General features: G+C 43.0%; 1 protein-coding gene across 9 annotated transcripts in view; it reads right to left on the reverse strand.

Moving 5' to 3' along the window:
- Window positions 1-23,742, reverse strand: part of caskin1 (CASK interacting protein 1) — a 197,477-nt gene that overhangs the window by 134,000 nt on the left and 39,735 nt on the right. The window lies entirely within an intron of this gene.

Genomic DNA, 23,742 nt, shown 5'->3' on the forward strand with positions numbered 1-23,742 from the left:
TGTAAGCCTGGGTGAGTATTGTATAATTCCATATCGCAATATATATCGGAGAAAAAAAATGTACAATGTAATTTTTCCAACATTGTGTAGCTCTAATTTGTACCACTAGCAGGAATGTGATTATTTTCCATTCTGTGTAAGTACATTGAGAGATGCATAAAACCGGAGTCAAATCCTTGTTAGTACAGTATATACAAAATAAACCTGATTCTGATTCAATATTGAGCGAAAAGTATGGCTGTTTAATTTAAATATGAAAAGTGGCACCAATCAAACCAATGTATAATCATGATTAATAATTGTGATCTCAATACTCATCAAAATAATTGTAATTTTCATTTTGGCATAATTGTGCAGCCCTAATTATCTATACGACCAATGTGTTGATGATTAAATTGTTTACCAGGAGTACAAAGTTCTTCATAGATCTAGCTTGTAAATATTGCTCTCAAAGTGCACCAGACTGATGTGTTTAACTTTAAAATGCACAAAATTGTCTTTCTAAATGCATGATGTTTCCAAAGTCAATGAGTAATCGTGTTATATATTCATGATCTCAATATTGACCAAAATATCGTGATTTGAATGACTTTTATTTGACATTTGTTTGTCTCTGCCTGTTAACCAGGAGAGCATGCGCTAGTAGTTCTGTTCTGTAACACTGGAGGCTTTTACCAGGATGGGGGTTTGCTTCCATTATACCCTGCTATTTATATACAAGCAGTGCAACTGTAGACCTTGTGTTGACCGCACGCGCACGCACACACAAGCTCACTATGGGAGGCTGTCTCCATGGATACAAGAGTGCTCCTTCCTTGATTGACCCCTGCTGAACAACTGTTATTATCTAACCAACATTGTTTTTCCAACAGGCCGCCCCATTGAAACTTGACCACCTGCAATCAGAGCGGGGAACGCCTTGGGTCTGTATCTCTGAGACACAGAACGAAAGCAGTGCGACGGAGATAAGCAGAGGCGAACACACAGCACTGGAGCGGAGAGGTCAAACATGGCATCTCGTTGACCTCAATGTGTTGGGACTAACCTACATGTGTGCAGCTAGGGGGAGGGACGAGGGAGCATGGGGGGTATTGGGTTCCCCCGAAACGCCTCAGATGTCTTCAGGGTCAAAGAAGAAGAAGAAGAAGAAGAAGAAGAAGACGGGAAGCAGAAATAAATAGTATTAATTTAATAAGGGTGGGAAAAAAAATCGATTCCCCTTTGTATCGCAAATTTTTAATGCCAGACTCAATATATTTGCTTCATCTGAGTCTATGTGGAGGTAGAAGGAAGGTACCACTTGTATTGTGGTAGTCTGAGTAACGTGAAGTCATATGCATCCCGTATCCGTCAACCAAAACAAACCGCAGGGAGCCGACAAAGTCTAATACGTTGGAGGGTCAGCGTGAATACGACCTGCACCCTCCCATGTTAAATCCAGCGTGGTAAACACTACACATCCAGTAAAGGATGGAAACACTTTGGGTTTCACACATTGCAGGAAAAGCAGAGCTAGACAGAGCAGAGCTAAAGCTGCATTGCTAACTCTGGCACGGACAGGAAACGTTATGGTATATGGCGGTAACGTGCGGCTCGAGCCAGCCGTCGCTCTCATCTCCGTGGTCAAACGGGCCGACGCTACAACTGTAGAGCACCCATATACTGACATTTGTGTTCTCTGTATTCAAACGGCCCCGATGCAGCTGACCATGGATGGATAAGAGAACGGAGCTGACGGGAGAGCTAGAGGACCACCTTGGAGAAGTTAGAGGAAGTAGACCACGTGGGACTACGTCTGCTTTTCAAAAATAAGGTGTTAACAAAGGGAACGGTATATACAAAATACATCTATGGAAATAAGATTGTGGATTATATTCACCAGAATATAAAACATTACGTGTCCCTTATAAATTAAAAAGAAAATACACTAATCTGTGAGGGAAATGTCTTTATTCTGTGATTTTTGGATATTGGCAAACATGTAATAAATAATTCCTGACAATGTATATGTATGTATATTTGACTTCAGGACATCTGACTACATACATGCTGAAAATCAAACATTTTTATTTGATTAATTTAGATATTTTCCAAGCAAAAGTCCCTACAAGTGTATGATTCAACTTTTTTCCCATGTCTAGTGTTTAAAAAAGTTACAGAAATTGCAATCAATCATAATATCAAATATTTAAAAATCGCAATACATATCGGCACTCAAGTATGGCGATAGAATCGAATCAGGAGATAGGTGTATCTTCCTAGCCCTATTATTTAATATAATAAAAAATAATGATACATTGTTTTTCTTTTAAAAACGTGTGCCTTTTAACTGGGATAATACCAAACCCTTGCAGTGACGTCCTGTATACAACTGTGTTACCTCACTGTTACAGGAATAATCAGTGTGATGAGATGTCTCCTTGTCACCCACAGCAGAACACAAGCCTCACACAGACAAGGAAACGAGAGCCATGTTTCTTTCATCAGAACCTTCTATTAGTAGATCTGAGCATCGAGGCTCAAGGCTCCATCTGCTCATGACCGGCATTCTACGTCTTCATCATTTCTCCTCAAAACCACTTATATTCCAACAAAACTCGTATCAAATGCTTCAAACAGAACATGGTTAAAGTGTAGTTTTGTTGACAGCAGGACAATGGGAGTTTAGGTTTCGCTTTAAGCTACCACCAAAATTAAATTAAAATTAGATGAAATATGTGTTTTATGTTTTGATTAGTATCACCCATAAGACCTCTGGACTGGAAGCGCTACAACTGCCGCAGTCAGATGAACACTGGCGCTCTATAGTTACCTAGCAACAGCTTCCTCACCACATATCAAGGTTATCTCCCTGATGGCTTACACGTTTGTCAGAGACACACACACACACACACTTTTACTGTTATTTATTTTCTTCCAGGTGCTGCCCGTCAGTGCTTGTCTGATGTATATGATTTTCCTGAGGATGACTTTCGATGGTTTGTCTGCTTTGTGATGGTTTCATCCTCTTGGGGCATCAATGTGCTCAATACATTTCATGGCTTTTTCTGGTGATTCAATTTCTATACTTACACATATAAGAGTGGAAATTTTGCCTGACGATAGACGGAAGTTAGGAAGCTCTAAAAACTTTAGACATCATCCTCTGTGACCATTAAGCAGCACGTTGTACTGACAAGAACTATAAAAAGAGATCATATTACTCCTGTATTAGCTTCTCTACACTGACTACCTGTAAAATCAATCGTCCTCCTCACCTACCAAAGCGCTAAACGGTCAGGCCCCATCATATCTTAAAGAGCCTTGGAATGCAGGGTTACTTGACGGTTCCTAGAGTCTCCAAAAGTAGAATGGGACCCAGAGCCTTCAGCTATCAAGCTCCTCTTCTGTGGAACCAGCTCCAGTTCAGTCCGGGAGGCAGACACGTCTCTACATTTAAGAGTAGGTTAAAGACTTTCCTCTTTCAAACGCTTATAGTTAGGGCTGTCTTTGACCAGCCCCTAGTTAAGCGCTATAGGCCTACACTGCCGGGGGACTTCCTATGACACACTGAGCTCCTCTCCTTCTGTATATATTCATGTCCCATTCATTGTTACTAACTTCAATTCCTTCCCTGGAGTCCTTCCCTGTTCTTCTTGTCTCGCAGGTAACCATGGAGGCGGGGTTTACACCTGTATCGGGGTTACACCTGGATCGGGATTACACCTGGATGGTGGTTGCATCTGCTCCTGCGTCTGCTGCCTGCTTGACACCAACTGCTACCATCATTAATTAATTCTGTCTGTACGAGGGACTACCAAGGCTTAGTGACAAAGTGGCAGCCTGGAGAACGAGACTTCTTGGTCACTGCCAAAGACATCAAGAACTCCCAGCAAGCACCCCTAGTGAACGTGGTAAACATTAGAGCTGCCCCCTCTTAGTCGACTATATCGGGTCATTTTTGGTCTTAGTTAACTAAGATTTCTTTAGTCGATTAGTCATTTTTTATGCTTTATTCATGCTGAATGATTTATTTCCACTTTGAAACTTATGAGCACATTTATGCTAAACACAAGACTTAAGTGGTGTTTTGTGCGATCTCTTTGAGAAAACTAAGTTTTACAGATCTGTCGATTAAATCAACTAATCAATTAGTCAAAAATGTTGTATGATTGTTAGTCAACTAAGAAATTGTTTGGTCGAGGACAGCCCTAGAAAACATTATACCCACTAAACATCAGTGTGTTAGCATCGAACAGCGGTCTCGTGAGTCCTGTGTTTATTTGACCCATCCATCCAACGCGACCTCCTCCCTACACAGACTTTGTCGTTCCTTATACTACGTCACCGCTTTTCATCAGGTAGTACGAACAGTGAATGAGAACAGCCTGAATTGTGAGTGTCTTAGCATGGTAACGTTAGCATTAGCTTAAAGCACTACTGTGCCAGAGTACAGACTTACAGAGTGCTAGCCTGTCTGTAGACTCTTACTGTGTGTTTCAAACAACACATTTTAGAGGCGGGCGCATACAAAGTCAATAAAGAACCAATAAAGATAAAGGTAAAGACCATTAGAACGCAGATTTGTCCGGGGTAGCACGAACTGACGCTAAGACATTGAGTTCCGAGTTCAGTCAGAGGTTCCTCCATTGACTGCAATATATATGATTTGGTGGACACTTTTAATCAAAGAGTCTGAGTGACACACACTTGTAGAACTGATGTAGTGGAAGCCCAAACCGTGGCTGCGTTATAGCTAGAGTTGGTCATCTTGAGAAATTTGCAAGAGAACGCTAGATTATAAAATGTATCCAACCGAAAAACCCAGCCCAGTGTTGCCGACTCTTTTCTAATGAAAGCTAGCAGCACTAGCTCCAAAAATCTAGCCAGAAAAGTCGCCAATGTCGGCAACACTGACAGTCCGTCCCTTCAGGCCTCCCTCCAAAGACACCAACATGATCAGAATGAACGAAACAACAAACATGGCTATTGTTAGCACTCACAGCTCTCAAGCTAGCAGTTGGTGGAAGACTCTGGTGATGCTCAATGAATGCACGGGCAGAGTGCATGTAGGTAGACAGGTAGGTAGCCATCATTCCATTCGGGCCAAATGAATGATGGACGAGCTTATTACAGTCCTGCGACAGCCACAGATATGAGATTTATTTCTTTTTTTTATCAGAGCATTTGATTTATTGATTGCTGTCAGGATGTAAAGAGAACAAATATAACAAACATCTTTTTAAAAGAACACTACCAACTCTAGCTTAAAGTCAGTGTCCAGAGGTGTTTACAATTTCAATCTGGGACCCAAATGAGACAAACATGAGTTTGCTGCTGGATTTTCTGCACCTTCCCCCCCAGTTCAGTTGGATTTTCATTTTACATCCGCACTTGTTTGCCTGGAGAGACGCTAAACACAGTGACGTCCAAGTGTAGACACAGACGCCACTTCCAATCCCTGTACACTTAACACACTGAGACGTGCAGACGGCATGACGACACCCACGCAGACAGGCGAGCACACTTGCAGGCAAAGGGAGACTTACAGAGGAGCACAACGCGCCCTGGGGACAGTCACATGGCTCAGTGATCAATGGAGACCATGTGTCTGCTGCATAAAGATCCTTCTCTGCCTGCTCCTCTGTCTCGCTCACTGTTTTCACTGCTTTCCCGTAGTCTGCTTCAATTTCCCGACCCTTCATTCTCTTGTTTGGTTTATTTTGTAGGGGTGGGAAAAAATAATGAATTATCGATTCACCTATGTATCACAATTATTATTTTTTTAAAGGTGTCAGCTGTGTGTCTGCCCAGCGTAACGATACTCTGTCTGCCCGGAGTAACGATAGCGATTGACCGACAAACAGTGTGTGTGTTTGTGCTACGTTAGCATTTGTAGGTCTGCTGGTAGCTTCGTGCTCACCGTAGTAACACACATACAGTCTGTCAGCGCAGCAATACTTCAGCGAGTTTCCGACAGACAGTGTGTGTGTGGCGTTGTAGCTGTGAACGTAGCTGTAGCAGACAGTGTGTGTACACTTTATTTGTCGGTGAGAATGCTACGAGGCTACAACTCCTCCGCTAATGTCGGTTAACGGTTTAAACGGTTAATTATTAACATCCCTAGTAAGGATGTGAGAGACTTTGATGAGGGCCAGATAGTGCTGTCTAGACGACCGGGTCAGAGCATCTCCAGAACTGCAGCTCTTGTGGGATGTTCCCGGTCAGCAGTGGTCAGGAGCTACCAAAAGTGGTCCAAGGAAGGAGAACCGGTGAACCGTCGACAGGGTCAGACCCGAGGCTCATTGATGCACGTGGGGAGCGAAGGCTTTTCTGATCCAATAGAAGAGCTACTGGAGCTCAAACTGATGAAAAAGTTCATGCTGGTTCTGATAGAAAGGTGTCAGAACACACAGTGCATCAGTTTGTTGCGTATGGGGACCGGTCAGGGTGCCCATGCTGACCTAATGTTATGGCTGATCGGTGTGTATATATACATATAAAGAGATCAGAGCTGACGGGAGAGCTAGCGATGGACCGCCAAGTTATTGCCATTGATTGGATTATATTTACCAGAATATGATGTCCCTTATAAATTAAAAAGATAATACCACTAATTTTGAGGGTCTTTATTCTTTGATTTTGGGGTTGCTGGAAAATAATTTAATAAATAATTCCCTGACAATGACTGATAAATTCGACTTCAGGACATCTCTGACTACATACATGCTGAGAATCAATAATTTTTACTGGATTCATTTAGAGATTTTCCAAAATAAAAGTACCTAGAAGTGTGTGATTTAATAATAAATTGTAATATCAAATCGCAATACATATCGAATTGGCACCCAAGTGTCGTGATAATATGGAATCGGGAGATAGGCGTATCGTTCCAGTTCTATTTTTTTGTCTCATTATCATTCCAACGCAATTGATGTTTTCTCTGAGGTGGTCTTTCTTGACTCTCTCTTTTCTCGCCAACGCTTCATTGAATGATTTTTCTTTCCCTCCAATCCAACTGTTTTTCTCTGATCTTAAATTAGGAGATTCTAATCATCCGTGACCACTCTTTTGCCTCCTATTTGGCCTTGAACAAATACTTCTTCATTCCTAATAAAACATAAAACATTAACCTCAGTTCAACAGACCCGATTTATCTCAGAACAGGATTCACAAATACGGTGGGTGATACTTGAAATGAGACCCAAAATTTATGCCATCTTGCAATTTTTCAGTGATGCAGATTAGCTACGATTATTATTAGGCACAGTGTCTCTAACCCAAAATCCTAACTTAGTGGAATAATTGACAGTAAATCTGGGCCAGTATGTTCTAAACGCCCAGAATAGGATTGCTGATCCTGCATTACTCAGTAATTCATTCACAAGGATGAGAAAGGAAGACTTTCTGCTAAGACAGCACTCTTGTTCGGGGACGCCTAATATATTACTGTATGAACACTGGTCTATATCTTACTGTCCAATATCTCATCTGGGTCCAACATTAGGTGGAGGGTCTGTTTCTGATCTCCATAAAAGACAAGGGACATTGTAGGTTGCATTTTACGGGTTTCCCATATTTTTGTTGCACCTTTTATACAAAAAATTTTGCAATGGGCTGAGGCCTTTGAGACAGCTGTGCAACACAATTATTGTCATCAATAGTGCTGGGATAATGGAGTTTAATGTCTGACCTATAGCAAGACTCTATCGGCTTCTTGGGTAAAAGCCATTACAGGCAAAATACACGAGAGGCATTTGGAGGTAATTGAAAACAGAAAGACTGCCTTTCAAGGGCTGAGTATCAGTAAATGGGGTAAATACAAGGCTAACAGAAAATACTGCTTAGCAAATAGCCTTTATATTGTACCTAACTGTTAGAGTCATTGTAAACAGGATTAAACAAGATTTTATAGCCATGCTAGCAGCCCTGTGAGGCTGCACAACAGATGAATGGTGCTAAACGAAAAGTTAAGGGATCACCCAAGTTATTAAAATTCATCCTGAGGGGGACATGAATGTCTGTACCAAATTTTATGGCAATCCATCCAATGATCGGATTCAATATTTTAGCTTGGACCAAAGTGGTAGACTGACCGACATTGCCATCCCTAGAGCCACGCGGCTAGAATTGGCTAAAAATAGCTACATTCAAAACAAAATCATGTGGTCAGTTTGTCATTGATATACAGTATACTTATATGGGAATTTAACTAGGTTAAGTGGTGCTGAAACTGTATGACTGTCAGGGACACACACAGTGGAGGAATATTAGCTTAGCTTTCAAGAGGAGTGAGCAAAAGATTTTGCATTTCTATATAAAATTATAAAAAATGTAAACTTCCTGAAAGCCACACTTCAGAGGAAACTCACCAAGTATGTTCTATAGGGCGTTTTCACAAGCCAACATTTAGTCCGTTTTATTCTAAGCGCGGTTCATTTGGGCCGTTCTTAACGCAGTAATGGTTCTGTGGTGTGGACCAAAGGTGGTCTAGGTGATCTAAGACCGTTTCCAAGTCAACCAAAATGTATAAGTGGCGGTTCTCAAGACGAAAAAGATAAATCGCTCCTTGGTACTCACCCTTCAAGCAAATTATTTTTTTTAAATTTGGTCCCGTTTAATATGTGGGGCCAAACGTTGAGTCGCCTCACGTCGCCTTTATCCTGGCCAAAAAGTTGCACTTGAACACACCACAAAGACTACATCCGGCGGCCAACTGCCACGTACGTGAAATAACGCTCCCTACCAGCAGGCGGCGGTAGTCTGTATTTGTCATTCAAAAAGGGAAACAGGAAGACTGAGGACGGCGGATATAAAAGTCGTTGTTATGATACTTACATGAAACAAAGCAGCATTTATCCACCATTTTTACACCCCTCTCACTCACCACTTAGCTTCATTCCAGGTGGCCATGTTGCTGTGAAAATATCCCTGTGTTGGAATGATCAGATAAAATGAAGATGAAGAGTCTTCTGTGTGTCCTCTTGACTTTACTCGTTGGCTTGCCTTCATCACTTACGTTTCTCTTCTTGTGCACTGATTCGCTTAAGCTGAACAGCCAATCAGAGTGATTTCTCTCATCGACGAGCTCTGCTGTCGATTCGACATGCTGAATCGGCTGAAAAAACTCTGACACGGGCAGACTATAGCCAACGATGTGGGACACACCGAAAAAAACTAGACCAACAGATGCTCACCGACAGCCCGGAACTGTCCGACGGCCGACCGTCGGCTTGGTGTGTCAGCTGTCGAGAGACAGTGTTGGGTGACACGTCAAATACAAACCGACTGGATAGCATTATTATCTGGTATGAACATTAAAGGACCCCAGAGGAGCATTCCAAATCATTCTGATGACCTCTCGACCTCTCATCGACCCCCACCATTAGGTGTAAATTTCTCCTGGACAATACTTGGGTATCTGTAATTGTTGGAATTCCATGAACTTGGCTGTGTTTGAATGTAAAGTGGGACATCGCTGGAGGAAGAAACATGTGATTCCCTCTCTTCTCTTTACTGCCGCTGCTGTTTAACATCAACCGAGTGTAATACTACCACAGAAATGTTCTTAAAAGATGAACAAGGGGTCAACTGCTGCCTTTGGCTTCTCCCTGCAATGGTAAGAAAAGCAGACAACACCTTCAGCTCCACCCGGACCACTCACACCAGATCCAAGCCATTTACCTGTTAGGCTGCATGTGAGTGGGGTGTTAAGTATTACTGATCTAAAGTGTTAAGGGCCAGATATAGTCAGATCCATGTGACACAAAGCTACCTGTATGTGTTTATGTCACAAAGTATTGGGATTTGCAGAACTCGTCAGTACCACTTCATCTTTTGTATTCAGTTGTTTTCTACTACCATTTATAAACTCCTCATATGCATATCTGTTTAGCTGCCCTCAAAATATACAAAACACATTCATAACAATACTTTCACCACATACATGAATGAATCAAATAATACAGCATAATTTGTATTTGAGCCCCTAATAAAAGAATAAAAACAAGTAAGTCTAGACTGAGTCTAAATAGAAGCTGCGTAACTGTTAATGGTCAATGGTTTTAACTACAGACTGTATATAAGAAGTGGACTTAGTCACCCATTGGTTTGTGGACTGCTGTTTTGAAGCCTCGAGTTCAGCATTTTGGCCGTTGCCATCTTGTTTTTTTGCAACCAGAAGTGAGATGAGAGGGTGGAGGTAAGACATTCTTAGTTGACCAAAACATTACAATTAGCATCAGAGACTCCGATTCCCTCGCCATATTCCAGTCCCGCCTCAAAATCCATCTTTTCTCCTCTGCTTACTTGTAGCCCCCCCCTCCCCTACCCATTTGTCCGTGTGTATGTATGAGAGTGTGCCTGTGTATGTCGCCGTTTTTTTGTCGTTCGTCTACTGTCTGTCTCAAACTGTTTTTCCCCCCGAATGTGTAAAGCGTCTTTGAGGTCCTAAAAAGCGCTATATAAGTTTAATCTATTATTATTATTATTATTAATGAACTTTCTTGAAGTGGAAACACACTGCGAAAGAGTTAAAGTTGTAAAACAAAAACACAGACAACTCCGGACAACGCCGTGGTCCTGTAGCGAGCTGTCAATCACAAGGTAGCCCCACCCTAAAGCATCCCCTGCTTTTTCCCCTGTCTATTCGACTCTAAATGGGTCTTCGTGGCTGGGCTTAAATAAGTGCGTAAACTAAGTAAAACACGTACGGAAACAGTGTAACACAACTACAGAAAACACATCACAAACGTCACTAAATTACATTTGACAATCATCATGTGACACCGGTCTACAACGGTCTCGAACACGGGTCTCCTGGTTAAAGTTCGGTGTTTGTTGGATGCATCAACCTCCCCACCAGCCCACCTTAAGTGGTCTTTCTCGCTTCTTATACTACGTCACTAGCTCTTATCGTAGCATTTATACACGGATGCGTTTACATTGCAGTGAGTATAGGATACATGGCGTACAAATGACCGGCGGTTATCAAGGAAGGTGTACTTATTGCACGCTAAATGCCTTGCGCATTATCGTGGCATTTATACACCTTTTCGTGTGAACGGGTAACACACTAGTCATAATTTTGTTTTAATGAAAACTCAACTCCCGGCATTTGCTCCTTGTGTTCTTCACCACAGTTTTGAAGAAGGAAATAACAGGAGTAACAGCTTTAAACCAGCTTTAAAGGTGGCATATTTTCTTTTCAAATAAGTGCCGTGCAATAGATGTAATTTCTGATGTGACGAGTGGTTCATGTTGATTTCCAAAAGTAACTGAAATATTTAAAGAAATTTTAACGTGTTAAATTTGAGAACGGATTTGGTGTGGTGGCCCCCGGCTCATTCGCCGCCCCAAAGCAGACAACCTAGGGAAAACACTGCGGTTTAATTAAGTTTCATTTATTCATTAATTATGTAAATTACATTGAATTTGTTATAAAGTGTATGCTTTTGTTGACTTGATTTTATTTTGCCAGGCTTCACTGTGAATGTGCTGCTTTGTAGTGTGTGTTTGTTGTGTTGAGTGTGACGATTGACTTGGTGGCCTCTCTTCGAGTACAGACCTCAGGGCAGCGCTGATGACTACTGAACAGACAGTGACCTCATCACACACACACACACACACACACACACACACACACACACACATACACACACACACAAGGCAGAATGAGGCTAACCCACCATCAAAGTGCAGTTTCCACTCTGTTAACCCAAAGCTACCAAATAACTATCATTTACAGGCAAGTTTACACTCTGATCACACACACACACACACACACTGAATATACTATAGTTACAGTATGTGTTTTCTCTGAGCGCACCCACACACATGTACACATGAGGTTGCCTAGTAATATGTTGGTTTTGACAAACACATGCAAACAAAAGAGGCAACGACACACACACACACACACACACACACACACACACACACACACACACACACACACACACGCACACACACAGAGAGAATGGAAGTACTCCATAGTAAACACCTGGAGGACATTTAAGTCACAGGGCATCATTATGTGTTCCCCTGTCTGGCTTCCTTCATCACAGGAGCCACATGTTTGTCATTGAGCAAAAAGGGAGAAGAGGAGGGAGAAGAGAAGATCAACAGAGTGGTAAAGTATAAGCTAAGGAGGAAGGAGGATAGAGAAGATGGAGGAAAACAAGACCTATAACCTAAACAACAAACTAGGTTGTGTGTCATCGCCCTCCAAAATGACCACATGAGCCTTTTCTGTCTGGCTACTTATTGAATAGCCACAAAATAGAATCAGAGCACTGCAATTCCAAAGGAGTAGTTTGACATTTTGGGAAATGCACTTACAGTATTTACTTTCTTTCTGAGTCAGTTCAAAAGATTGATACCACCGTCATGTCTGTGCAGTAAATATGAAGCTACAGCCAGCAGCTAGTTAGCTTAGCTTGGCATAAAGACTGGGAACAGAGAGAAAAAGCTTGCCAGCCTTTGTCCGAATGTAAAAATAAATAAATAATAAAATCCCATAAAACTTGTCCTTTTTGTAATCCAGTTTTTGCATGGATTAAGCAAACAAGATATAACATGGGGGGGGCTGCTGACTTATGTTTATGATCACATATAGAGAATATTTGTACAGTATTTGTGGCACTTGTCATCGAAAATATTATCTCAGCTCAAAAACTGAAAGTTATATTGAAAAAAGTATTTTACTATGAGCACCATGAGACTGATGTATAATGTTTACATCATGTTGAGAGGAGATGGAGGAGATGAGAGGAGATGAGAGGAGTTGAGAGGAGATGAGAGGAGATGAGAGGAGATGAGAGCAACTGACGCTCCATTTATAGGCCAAAAACACACACGGCTTCTGTGCACTACTGTATCCTGTCAGTACAACTGTTGTTCTAATGCCTGGTATGAACAGGGCCTAAGTCACGTTAGTGACGTTTGTGATGTGTTTTTTGAGTAACGTTCGACGTGTTTTTCGTACATATGTTACGTTATTTCAGTACGTATTGTACTTAGCTTACGTAGTTATTTTAAGCCCATCCATAAGGCTTTTCCTAAACCTAACTAAGTGGTTTTGTAACCTAATTGCAGACGTTAGCGTAGTTTTGTTTCATGGCATACAAATGACACCTCGAAAAGGCTAAAGTGTATCCTCATGACACGTAGAATGTCCTTGTAATGTTGTGCTATTTATACGCCTTCCCATGAGTTTGAGTTGCTCTTTAAGTGAAGGCATTGTTTGTTACTATCATTATGTTTGTTTAATTTATTACTCCAATACCAAATTCACTAAGATTTTGCAGCGATTTGGGCCACACCAGTAGTTTAGAATACTGTGTGAAAAACATGAATTTGTGTTGCGTAATTTTTCAATGATTAACCAACTATTTATTGTGAACATGTCCAATAATCAATTAAAGAAATTGTTTGAAATTTAGATCCTTATTTCACAACCAACAACTCACCCCAAACTTTTTTCTTCTGACAGATAACAGTCATGATTTTCATAACCACAAGAGGTTAAAAGTTCTTTATTATTAAAATAATAAATCTGACACCAGCGACTTGGTAAAAAATCTTCACAATTAACAGGAATTACAATTCAAGTGTAAACCTTTATAATGCAGAAACAAGTTTGTTCACACTTGAACAGGAATTAAAATGACAGTATATAATGTATATAGTATATAAACATACCACTGAATTGGATAGATCGGCCCCATTGTCACCAATATCCGATCCAGCTCTTTAAGTCGGATCTGGTATCGGTGCATCCCTAATTTGGACAAACGACCAATGCTATCATGGTTCCAGCAGTGAGGACAGTATAACGAAAGAGGAACTGGATAATCTTAGGCTGAGAGTGTGAGAAGATAGAGACAATTTAAAAAAAACAAATGTCAACAACACAGAAAACAAATGTGTGAAATAATGAGAGAGAGACCAAAAGCGTAGATGAGGAGACAGAAAAAGTGCGCTGCAGGCTGTGTTGGGTGGAGTGGAAATGAGAAGGGTAAAGAGAGATAGAGGTGACAAATTCATCAGTAGTTTGGCAGTGATCATGGCCAGGAATAAGCCAGTGTTGGAATAGAAAACAGACTCGGAGCTGCAGGGTTTAACAACAACAACAACACAACCACCTCATCCCCTTCACCCTCTCATCTTCACATTCTCCATTTCTCTGCACTGTTATTCATCACATATCAATATCTCTTCTATTTGACTCTTCCTCCCTCTTTCTCTCTTTGTATCCCTCTGTTATAACCCGACAGCGTGGGCTTGGGCTATTATGGAATATTGTGATTGCTCGCTACATTTAGACTGTGAGAGGAGGAGAGGGGGAGGTGAAATAGAGAGATACAGAGAGATGGAAAGACAAAGATAGAGATGGAGTGAGATTTAAAAAAACGTGTACGACCTTTCACGTAAAGCTAGTTAGCCTTGGGGCGCTAATAAAGCGGAACAAGGTGTGTGTGTGTGTGTGTGTGTGTGTGTGTGTGGTGTGCAGTGATATGTCTGGCCTTGCAATGCTGCAGTTAATCAGCCTCTATACAATAAAAAGGGCAAAGGCTGGGAGGAGAGGAGAGGAGAGGAGAGGAGAGGAGAGGAGAGGAGAGGAGAGGAGATGAGAGGAGAGAACTAGAAAAAGAGATCATATTACTCCTGTATTAGCTTCTCTACACTGGCTCCCTGTAAAATCAAGAATAGAATTTAAAATCATCCTCCTCGCATACAAAGCGCTAAACGGTCAAACCCATCATATCTTAAAGAGCTCATAGTACCTTATTACCCCACTTGAGCACTGCGCTCCCAGAATGCAGCAGGGTTCCTAGAGTCTCCAAAAGTAGAATTGGAGCGAGAGCCTTCAGCTATCAAGCTCCTCTTCTGTGGAACCAGCTCCCAGTTTTCAGTCCGGGAGGCAGACACCGGCTGCATTCCAAACCGCCTACTACATACTACTGACGAACGCAGTACGCAGTACACAGTACATACTACATACTACTGACCGAACGCAGTACGCAGTACATACTACATACTACTGACGAACGCAGTACGCAGTATACAGTACATACTGCATACTACTGACGAACGCAGTACGCAGTATACAGTACATACTGCATACTACTGACGAACGCAGTACGCAGTATACAGTACATTCTGCATACTACTGACGAACGCAGTACGCAGTACACAGTACACAGTACACAGTACATACTACTGACGAACGCAGTACGCAGTACACAGTACACAGTACACAGTACACAGTACACAGTACATACTACTGACGAATGCAGTACACAGTATACAGTACATACTGCATACTACTGACGAATGCAGTACATAGTATACAGTACATACTACATATATTACTGACGAACGCAGTATACAGTACATACTGCATACTACTGATGAACGCATTATACAGTACATACTGCATACTACTGATGAATGCAGTATACAGTATACAGTACATACTACATACTACTGATGAACGCAGTATACAGTATACAGTACATACTGCATACTACTGATGAATGCAGTATACATCATACAGTACATACTGCATACTGCGTTCCTCAGTAGTAAGTAGTATGTGACAGTTAAAGTGATGTATTTAGCAGTATGCTAGACGAGGCTTTAGCCTTTAAACCAGCTCTTAAAGCACTGGACAAAAAAACTAACTAGTACCACTATTACAATATAATCGAACAATACAACTTTGAATTAGTTGTTTCTGTTCTGCTTGTTTACTTTATAAAATACTGCAGGTTTAAACTATTTATTCTAACAGCTCATAATGAAGTGAGACAAACAGGATCATCAACGAGGGGAGACGGGAAATATCAAATATTCACCCACAACAGTTACGTTACTCAAACTGCTTTTTCAGTTCTAGCAACTAAACAGAAGGACTGATCTCCTCCAGATATTAGAGGAAATGTTAAAAAGGGTCATGTTGGGCGCCCTGGGTTAGCTCAGTTGGTAGAGCAGGCGTCCATGTATTAAGGCTTGGTCCTGACCGCGGCGGCCCTGGTTCGAATCCGGCCTGTGGCCCTTTCCGCATCCACTCTCTCTCTCCCCCCTTTCAAGACTCTATCCACTGTCCTGTCAATAAAAATGGAAAATGCCCCAAAAAAATAACTTTAAAAAAAAAAAAGGGTCATGTTGTCTCAGCAGGAATCTCTCTGCCCCGTCAGAGGCTGCTCTTTCCCTCTCCTCTTCTCTCTCCTCTTCCCTCTCCTCTTCTCTCTCTTCTCTTCTCAGTTGATTTCTCGCTTCAAAAACTTTCAGAAATAGCTACGAAAAATATAAAAAACGAACCGTTTTTGGCTTCTGTTGTTGTAACCTTAGCCTGTAGCGGTCCAGCGGTTTGCATTGTGGGATACAGTAGACGAGGTAGACTGGTTCCATGCAGTAGTAGATTTTGCTTTTGTTCACATACTGCATACATACTACATTTTGGCCAAATCAGTACGTAGTACTGTACTAGTACTAGTAGTACTAGTACTAGTATGAGGTTGTACTCCTAGTATAGTATGAGGTTGTACTACTAGTATAGTATGAGGTTGTACCACTAGTATAGTATGAGGTTGTACTACTAGTATAGTATGAGGTTGTACCACTAGTATAGTATGAGGTTGTACCGCTAGTATAGTATGAGGTTGTACTGCTAGTATAGTATGAGGTTGTACTGCTAGTATAGTATGAGGTTGTACTGCTAGTATAGTATGAGGTTGTACCGCTAGTATAGTATGAGGTTGTACCGCTAGTATAGTATGAGGTTGTACTGCTAGTATAGTATGAGGTTGTACTGCTAGTATAGTATGAGGTTGTACCACTAGTATAGTATGAGGTTGTACCACTAATATAGTATGAGGTTGTACTACTAGTATAATATGAGGTTGTACCACTAGTATAGTATGAGGTTGTACTACTAGTATAGTATGAGGTTGTACTACTAGTATAGTATGAGGTTGTACCACTAGTATAATATGAGGTTGCACTACAAGTATAGTATGAGGGTGTACTACTAGTATAGTATGAGGTTGTACTACTAGTATAGTATGAGGTTGTACTACTAGTATAGTATGAGGGTGTACTACTAGTATAGTATGAGGTTGTACTACTAGTATAGTATGAGGGTGTACTACTAGTATAGTATGAGGGTGTACTACTACTATAGTATGAGGTTGTACTAATAGTATAGTATGAGGTTTCAAATACAGCCACCCTCTCCACATTTAAGAGTAGGCTTAAGACTTTCCTCTTTGATAACGCTTATAGCTAGGGCTGTCTTGGACCAGCCCCTAGTTAAGCTGCTATAGGCCTAGACTGCCGGGGGACTTCTTATGACACACTGAGCTCCTCTCTCCTTCTGTATATACTCATGTCACATTCATTGTTACTAACTTCATTTCTTCCCCGGAGTCCTTTGCTTTCTCGTCTCGCAGGTATCAATGGTTCGGTGTTACACCTGGATCGGGGTTATACCTGGATCGGGGTTACACCTGGATCATGGTTGCATCTGCTGCCCGCGTCTGCTACCTGATTGACACCCACTACTATCATCATTATTATTAGCCTTTTTATTATTAGTAGATTTAGTTATATTTCTATTATTAACACAGCTATTAATTCCGATAGTTGTATTATCACTCTTTTACATCCACTGCTATTGATTTTTGTTATTAGTCCTACTGGTATTAGTTATTACAGCTGCTGTGCTATTATTGTAGTTACTGTGCTCTCTCTCTCTCTCTCTCTCTCTCTCTCTCTCTCTCTCTCTCTCTCTCTCAACCCAACCGGTCTCAGCAGATGGCCTCCCACCCAGAGCCCGGTTGTGCTCCAGGTTTCTACCCGCTAAACGGGGAGTTTTTCCTGGCCACAGCACGTTGCAATGCTCTTGGTGGGATCTCTTGTTGGGTCTCTCGACTATAGTGTACGGTCTAGACCTGCTCTATATAAAAAGCGTCTCGAGTTAACTTCTGTTATATTTTGACGCTATGTAAAAATAAATTGAATTGAATTGAATTGAATTGAATTGAGAGAAGAGGAGAGGAGAGGAGAGGAGAGGATAGGAGAGGAGACGAGAGGAGAGGAGACGAGAGGAGAGGAGAGGAGAGGAGAGGAGAGGAGAGGAGAGGAGAGGAAAGGAGAGGAGAACTGTTGTGTCCCAGTTTTACTCTGACCTCTATCCTTTCGTCTTTCTGTCTGTCTGTCCGTCTGTCTGTCCCTCTTCTCCCTGATGACACCACACACATTATGTGAAGCTCCAGAAGGCCCTTTGATGCCTGGGACTGTCAGTGAGCTGTTCCCCCAGCGGCACTCAGCCTCCCTGGGCATGACTCATAATGAACACCCCCCTACACATCACCTCTACTCCTCCTCCTCCTCCTCCTCCTCCTCCTCCTCCTCCTCCTCTTCCTCCCCCTTCTACCAAGGGTCCTCTACTCATCCGTCATTCTCCACTCCAGTTCTCTCCTGCTCCCATCCTCTGCTGCTCTCATCACACCCTCTTCTCCTCTTTCTAATCCACTCTTCTTTCTTCCGGTCCTGCTGTGCTATCTCTCTCCTCCTCCTCCTGCATCCCTTTTCTTCTCCTTCTTTTCCTCTCTCTTATTCTTGCTCTCCATCATCCTCTTATTTCATCCCGGTTGGCCTGTAAACTCCCGTTTTCGGCTCCCCTCTCTTGTCATCCTCTTACACCCCTTCCTAGCAGTGCTATCTCCCACTTTCAGGCTGAAAATTGGCTCTGGAAAACAGCCAGCACGGGGATAACCCCCCTACATGTACACACACATGCACACAACAATCCAAACACAATAAATCAGTAATGCAAACATGACCTAGCATGCATGTTCACAAAAATGCAAACACATGTGCAATTAAATGTTCACAAAGCCCAGCCCCCTCTTACCACTATTGCTATGCTATGCTTTCTGTTCTCGCACGGTAGATAACGGCGGCAGATTTACACTGGAAACAATGATTCCTTTATTTCAGACAAACGCAGGCTTCTCATTTCTAGTTGACCACCTTTATTTTATTTGGCTGAGATGACGACTGTGGCTGTGTTCAAAATCTAATACTAACGTAGCTACATACGAGGGGTGTCGCGGTATACCAGTTTTGCAGTAACATGAAAATAGTAATATCCTGTAAATAATCCAGCCACGATATATCATGTTGAACAACAACAATGGCATTTAACCCCGTGGTTTAGCTACTTCTCTTTTGTGTTCTCCCGCACGCAGTAAATAAAAGCTTGTCACAGACATGACGTCATACACGCACGCCACAAACAGACTCTAAAGTAAAAACAGGGGAATGTGGAGCTACAGTGTCAGCCAAAGGAGGTAATACTTCAAACATGCTGCATAGTCACCTTCATAATCATCATGCTGAACATTTCGCCACCGTAGAGCGAATAAGTTGTATGTTAGCATAGCTATAAACATGTCAGTTGAGTTATACTCAACTGACATGTTTATTCATCTTTTGGGTTGCTAGGCGCCGACGCAAGTGGCAGCCTGTCTTAGTAGCTCTCCGTGTTTCTACTTTCTTTGTCTTCTTTTTTGCTACTTTTTCATTACTTTTAACTTTCTACTGCACTTAGTTTTTGTCAGTGATAGTATACTGCACACTTTATGTAAATAGTTTCCTTTTTCACAGCCGTCTTATTTAGTTATTATATTTAGTTAGCCTGACAAACGGACATGATCGGACAACGGACGGTGTATTCATTTGAAGCGCTCCTCGCCTTTCGGGACCGAGTAGCAGCGCCACCAAAGGATTTACCTGCTGAGATACGGCGACACAGACGGGGATCAAGAGCCGGTGTGATCGTGAGGGGGAGGAGGGAGAAGGAGAGGAGGAGATTTAAACCCGTCCTGCCTTCAGTGGTCATGGGCAATGTGAGATCTCTGGCAAACAAGACGGACGAGCTAGCAGCCCTGGTGAAAGACCAACGGGAATACCGAGAGTCCAGTGTGCTGTGCTTTACGGAGAAATGGTTGAAGGGGATTATACCAGACTGCTTAGTGGAACCGGACGGCTTCACGGTGGTGCGAGCTGACAGAGACAAACAGAGCGGTAAAAAGAAAGGCGGAGGGCTTGCTGTCTTTGTTAACTCCAGATGGTGTAATCCCAGACACATCACCGTAAAGGAGCGCATCTGTACCCCGGACATTGAGCTGCTGGCTGTGAGTTTGAGGCCATATTATCTGCCTCGAGAGTTCTCACTCTGCATCATAGTTACTGTTTACATTCAACCGAGTGCTGTGGCGGCGCAGGCGAGTGACGTCATCCACTCCACCGTCGCGGGATTACAGACGAGGCACCCCAGCGCATTCATCATTGTAAATGGTGATTTTAATCATGTGAAGGTCTCCAGAGCCCTGTCGAACTTCACCCAGTATGTGACCTGTAACACCAGACACAATAAGACCCTGGACCTGCTGTATGCCAACATTAAGGAGGCATACAGCGCCACTGTTCTCCCCCCCCTTGGCGGTTCAGACCACAACCTCATCAGGCTTGTGCCAACATACAAGCCTGTTGTCAGGAGGCAGCCCGCCACCACCAGGACTGTTCAACAGTGGTCAGTGGAAGTTGAGGAGGAGCTGAGGGAGTGTTACAGGTCAACAGACTGGGAGTTGTTTGACAGGGTCCACGGTGAGGACATCGATGGACTCTCCCACTGCATTACAGACTACATTAGGTTCTGTGAGGAGAGCATCGTACCCACCAAAAAGGTACGCTGCTTTCCTAACAACAAGCCCTGGATCAATGGGGACATTAAAGCCCTGTTGAACAGGAAGAAGAGGGCGTTCATGGCCGGGGACATTGAGGGGGCCAAGGTTGTCCAGAAGGAGCTGAAGAAGGAGCTGAGGGCGGCCAAGGACACCTACAAAGACAGACTGGAGGGGAGACTACAGGCCGACAGCTCCAGGGAGGTGTGGGGGGGGTTCAGGAAGATAACTGGCTACAAACAGCCGAGCCCTGGTGTTGAGGGGACCCAGGAACATGCAAATGAGCTAAACCTGTTTTTCAACAGGTTTGACCAACCAACCCCCATGAGCTCAGCAGGACAGCCTGGGTCCTCACTCACCAACACCGGGGCCCCCCCTCCACACCTCTCCTTCCCCTCCTCATCCCCCCCCTTCCACACCTCTCCTCCTCCCCCCAGCACCCCCTTCCACACCTCTCCTCCTCCCCCCAGCACCCATCCCCAGGAGGCAGCAGCAGCTTGCCCCCCCCTACCTACCCTGAGGAGCACATCCACAGCATGTCCTTTGCACCTGGAGACATTGCAACATCCACCCTGATCATCACAAGGGGCCAGGTGAGGAAGCAGCTCTCAAAGATCAGCGTGAACAAGGAACAACTTTGACTTCTCCAGTGCCTTCAACACCATCCTGCCACTCCGGCTAGCTGAGAAGCTCTCAGTGATGCAGGTAGATCATGGCCTGGTGGCCTGGATTACGGACTACCTCACCAGCAGACCACAGTATGTCAGACTGCAGGGCAGCCTGTCAGATGTGCTGGTGAGCAACACCGGCGCCCCCCAAGGAACTGTGCTGTCTCCCTTCCTGTTCACCACCTACACCTCCGACTTTCGCTTCCACTCGGGTACATGCCACCTACAGAAGTTCTCCGATGACTCCTCCATCGTCAGCTGCATCACAGATGACAACGAGGAGGAGTACAGAGCCCTGGTGGAGAACTTCATAGGGTGGTGTGATAACAATCACCTCCAGCTCAACATTGGAAAGACCAAGGAGCTGGTGGTGGACTTCCGGCGGAGCACGAGGCCCCCAACTCCCATCACCATCCGAGGGGAGGAGGTGGAGGTGGTGGACACCTACAAGTTCCTGGGAGTACATATGAACAGTAGACTGGACTGGACTGACAACACCGAGGCCCTCTACAGGAAGGGACAGAGCAAACTGTTCTTCCTGAGGAGGCTCAGGTCTTTTAATGTATGCAATAGGCTGCTGCAGATGTTTTACCAGTCTGTAGTAGCCAGTGTTCTCTTTTTTGCTGTGGTATGTTGGGGGGGTAACATGAACACAAGGGATGCCAACAGACTGAACAGGCTGGTGAGGAGGGCTGGCTCTGTGGTTGGATCTGAGCTGGACGGTCTGGAGGTGGTGGCAGAGGGCAGGATGAGGAGGAAGCTGGATGCTATCCTGGAAAACCCCTTCCACCCCCTCCATGATGAGCTAGTCAAGATGAGGAGCACCTTCAGCCACAGACTCATCCCTCCTCGGCACAACACAAAGCGCCTGGGTCAGTCCTTCATGCTGGTAGCCATCAGGCTCCACAACCAAGGCTGACCCCCTTATGACAACTATTAGGACTTTTAAGAAATTTAAACATGCACTATCTGGCGCACTTTACACTCACTTTACACTATACATCCTATATACCACTTTATTGCTGACTGCACATATGTACATATTACATTTATTTATTTATTTATTTATTGTACATACTACATTTATTTATTGACGGACTGTACACACTATGTTCACCCATTCACTCTGTATCTTTTATATCTCTATTATTGTCTTTAGAATTTTTGTATACCTTTACCTCTCCTGTGATTCACTCTGTTTGCTGATGTTGCTGCTTTGACACCTGAATTTCTCTCCGGGGATTAATAAAGGTCCATCTTATCTTATCTTTATCTTATACGAGTACAACGTTAGCATATCTTGGTTAGTGAATGACTACGTGAGCTAGCTGGCTAACGTTTGCCAGCCGGCTGAAGCTGGGTGGTGTTGGCTGGCTGGGTCGTTCCCTATCACTCTCGGCCCCCGGCCATCCAAGAAATGTGAGAAATCATCAGGCAAAGAAAAAGGAGCAGGTCAGCTGAGCCTATTTATTATATTCTATTAGTTTATTCAGTTCAGACACACTCACTGCCATGTAAACATACTGTCATCTGTTGTTTTGGAAAGAAAACAGACAAATGTTGCACCAAATAAAGTTAAAGATGTATTTTAAGTGACTGCGTCATTTTTTTAATGATATCGTGATTTTTACACTTAGTGGCACAAACATTTGTATTTAATTGTACTCGTATTTGCTTTTGTTTTGTTATTAATGGCCAGTATGTGTCATGTGACTTGCCTTCTAAAAATAACCATTATTTAAAAAAATCACATACCCATTTAAGAAAGTATCAGTATCAGTATCGGTATTGTTAAAATTGCAACAAAAAGTATCTGTATCTTATCGAATTAAAAAAGTTTGGTATTGCCCATCCCAAATGTTGGGAAATCCAGATCTTGACAGTTGCTAAGCTATGATCGGAAAATTGCTGTTCAGGGCAGGGGTGAGCCAATGTTCAATTAGGGAAATACAATCACTTGCACACACATAAAACACACACACACACACACACATGCACATTCACCGACACGTGACACTGACATCAGCGGTCCCTGAACTATCAGAGCATCGAATTCAGCAGAGAGGGACTCTCAAATCTGACTCCTAATATAGCTCATAAACCAGGCTGGCTGCACTGGTTCAACACTGGATCACTGACTCTTTTTCTCTCTCTGTGTGTGTATGTGTGTGTGTGTGTGTGTGTGTGTGTGTGTGTGTGTGTGTGTGTGTGGATGCAAAAATGAGTCTCGCTGCTGTGCATCTCTGATTATTGTGCAGATCAATTACCCAGCAGTAAATGACCCTGCCGCTATACTCTACTATAATTATGAGAGACACAAACGACAGTGGAGCCTGTGT

Source organism: Sebastes umbrosus, chromosome 14 (genome assembly GCF_015220745.1).
Source record: "Sebastes umbrosus isolate fSebUmb1 chromosome 14, fSebUmb1.pri, whole genome shotgun sequence".
Lineage (NCBI taxonomy): Eukaryota > Metazoa > Chordata > Actinopteri > Perciformes > Sebastidae > Sebastes > Sebastes umbrosus.